Consider the following 3,289-nt stretch of genomic DNA (forward strand, 5'->3'; position numbering starts at 1 on the left):
GGCTTGCGTGGTGAGGAGAGGCAATCTGCTGCAGCATCCTTTACTACACAGAGATGTCTGGATCTAGTCTGGTATCCAGCCTCAGACATAGGTCTGACAGGAAGGTGCAAGGACCCTGTATTGAACACTGGTGGAGTAACCTGTGCTCCCAGGGGAAGTTTCTTCCTAACCCTGGGTATTGAAGAGTTGGCTCAGACTTTGAAGCCAGAAGGATTCCACCCATTCTTAAGCATGAAATGTCTTGTCCAATGCAACTGTGAACACTTTCCTCATACACAGAAAGGTCTAATCCCATTACAGAACCTAACCACCTTCAGGACCAAATGGTAGCTAGCAGACTTCCAAGGCTAATTATGGCATGCCTGCAAATATATTCTGTTACATCAACTCTAAGTGTATGATATCTTGGGACTGGCTCTGTCAAGGGCTTTTTACAATCCCAGTCTGGAGGTGCCAGCCAGATCTCCTGACTTCACTGATTTGCTGAGACTTGTGTAGAAGTCCAGTCCATTAGTATAGTGTGCAAAGTATAGTGGTCCTCTCTCCTTTATCTAGAAGGTCTATATTTAATTGTCATTTCAGTTGGTTGAAGGATTGCTGGCCTGCAGCTCCCAAGAGCACCACCAGTGCCTCTTTGGAAAGACAGACCTCAACATCGTTCTGTTCTCATACTCAGAGCATCTGCCTCGTTCCAGTCCTGTCTTGTACCATGTATGATAATTGGTCCCAGGTGAAGTATTTCCACACTCTCCTGTGTTGATTGGACTCTTTTCAGCATCCATTTGGGCCCAATACAACATGCTAGAGAGGCAAAAAATAGACCTCAACTGTCCTTTCTGGGTATACAAAGGCACATACACTTTCTTAGGATTACATAGCAGACAGCAGTCGCTTGCACCACTGTGGACCTCTGTAGGGCCTTGTGCCTAGTGCACAAAAAGTTATAAAGGCACTGGTGCCCAGGCCCAGCATGATACATGCAGAGGTTAAGCTCATCACTACAGGGTAGTGGTGACACTGCTAAAGGGGAAATTTCTCATTTCACTTTTACGGCTGAAATGTCTAATTTGAGGATTTTTATTGCCATTCACCCAGAGATGTCTCTTGTCCCTGATGTGATATTATTCTGACTCCACCAAAACTTCAAATTAATATTTCATCCTTTAATTCCTGTGCCCTATCAGTCCCTGCTTCCCCAAAATGAAAGCTCCTGATATTTGTCACAGCAGTCACAGTTAAACTGCTTTCAAAGAGAACGGCAACAGGAGACAGGCAGCATTTTACTGCTCTCATGAAATTTTCAAAGAGCTGTATTTTTCCAGTCTGGAGGAAATATACGAGTGGGTATTTGGGTTCTCCAATGGGATATCAATGTGTCTGTCTATTCTCTTTTCTAAATTAGACTGTTTCGGGGAGGGGAAATTACATCAGAGCAATACCTGGAGGCTGATGTCCTCTCCCTGACCATTGGTTTAGGACAGATTTGCAGATTGCCTGCCTACTATCCAGAATAGCGCGTGTTCTCCACAGGTCACAAGGTCTTAGTCCCAAAAAGGAAGGTATGGGAGACGCTAAAGTCTGAGCCATGGCCGCAGGCGCCTTAATTTACTGGATAACAAGTTCCAGCAGGTGAAACCCTATCTTGAGCCAAACCAAGATCACTTGGATAATATTTATTTGTAGACAATATCAGGCTGGAAGGAGCTTCAAGGCTTTTGAAGGAAGGACCAGAATTAAAAATGATCTTGACGAATTGGACAAATGGTCTTAAAAATAGGATCCAAGTGAATAAGGTCTAGTGCAAAGTACTGTATTTAGGTAGATACAATCCACTACACAAGATGGCAAGAAACTAGCTGGGAAGAAGATTTGCAGAAAAGGACCTGGGAGAGAATAGTAGACTGCAGACTGACTATGAATCAGCTATGGCACACCATTGTGAGAAAAGCATGTCCTTTCTCACAATGGTGATTGTGTACTGGGACATATCAACAGGAAACTCATAAATAAGAGAAATATTACTTCTAGGCTACTCAGCACTGGCACAGTGTCACAGATAGGACTATATCCAGTTGTCGTGGAAACACACGCAGCATACTTTTGGGTCAGGTCAGCAGAAGCTTTTATTTAAAAGAAACTACAGCTGTAGGGGGGACTCCAAAGTGACATGGATCTCCCAAGCACTTGGAAGGGGTCCCCCCCCAAGAGCAAAATCAGGAGGCTTATATACTTTTTAACAGTTGCTTACAACTCACGTGATCATATAGTGAAATTAGCATGAAAAGCGGCTATAATATTACTTCATTATTTCTTTGCTGTAATCAGGATGGGAACTAATGGGGGAGGCGAGGTTAGTTCACAAACCTCCTTCTTGCACCTGGAAATCAGATTTGTACATACTTTTTTGCTATCTTCAAGGCCGCGGTGAGCGAAGCAGTTGCAGAGGAGTTACAAAGAACAAACACTTTCTCTTATCTGTTCTACTATACAGAGCCAGCAATTCTCCACAAAGCGGTTATGTCATCTTATAACTAAAATAGTCAAAGTTTAAGGCGCATATTTTTTCTGATTCCACACAGTTTTGGGTACTGCACTTCAAGAAGGAGATGGGCCAACTGGAGAGAGTCCAAAGGTCAGCAACAAAAATGAACAAAGGCCTAGAAAACCAGAACTCGAAAAGACTGAACAGACCGTGCTTTTAGTATAAAGAAAAAGAGATTGGGGGAAGACATAATAACAGTTTTCAAATACATCCCAGGTTCCTCTTCTCCTCATCCACAGGGACAGGACAAGAAGTAATGAGCATAAATCACTACAAGAGATATTAAAATTGCACATTAGAAAAACTTTTAACTGTAGGGATAGTAAAGCACTGCACTAAAGTAGATTACCTTGGGAGGTCGTAGAACCTCCATCACAAGAAGTTTTTAAGAACAGGTTGGACAAACCTATGTCTGGAACATTTTAGGTACAATTGACCCTCCCTTGGAGCAGGGGGGTAGACTATGGGCATGTGTAGACAAAACAAGGGCCCTAAATTGAAGTGGTGGGTTTTAAAAAACACCGCTTCAATTTAGGGCTGATTAAACCCATGTGTGGTACACACACCCCTTTGACTTACCTGCCTCTCTGGCAAGGAGGGGAGGGTGAACTGCTGGCAGGCAGAGCGGTCCCCAGGCTGCAGGTAGGGGCTGGTGCTTCCCTCCATGGCAGCAGTGCCCCCTGCCTGCCCCCAGGCAGCACCCACCCACAGACACCCGGCTCAGGCGGTCCTGGGGGCACCACAGCC

Source organism: Alligator sinensis, unplaced genomic scaffold (assembly GCF_000455745.1).
Source record: "Alligator sinensis unplaced genomic scaffold, ASM45574v1 scaffold444_1, whole genome shotgun sequence".
In the NCBI taxonomy this organism is placed as follows: domain Eukaryota; kingdom Metazoa; phylum Chordata; order Crocodylia; family Alligatoridae; genus Alligator; species Alligator sinensis.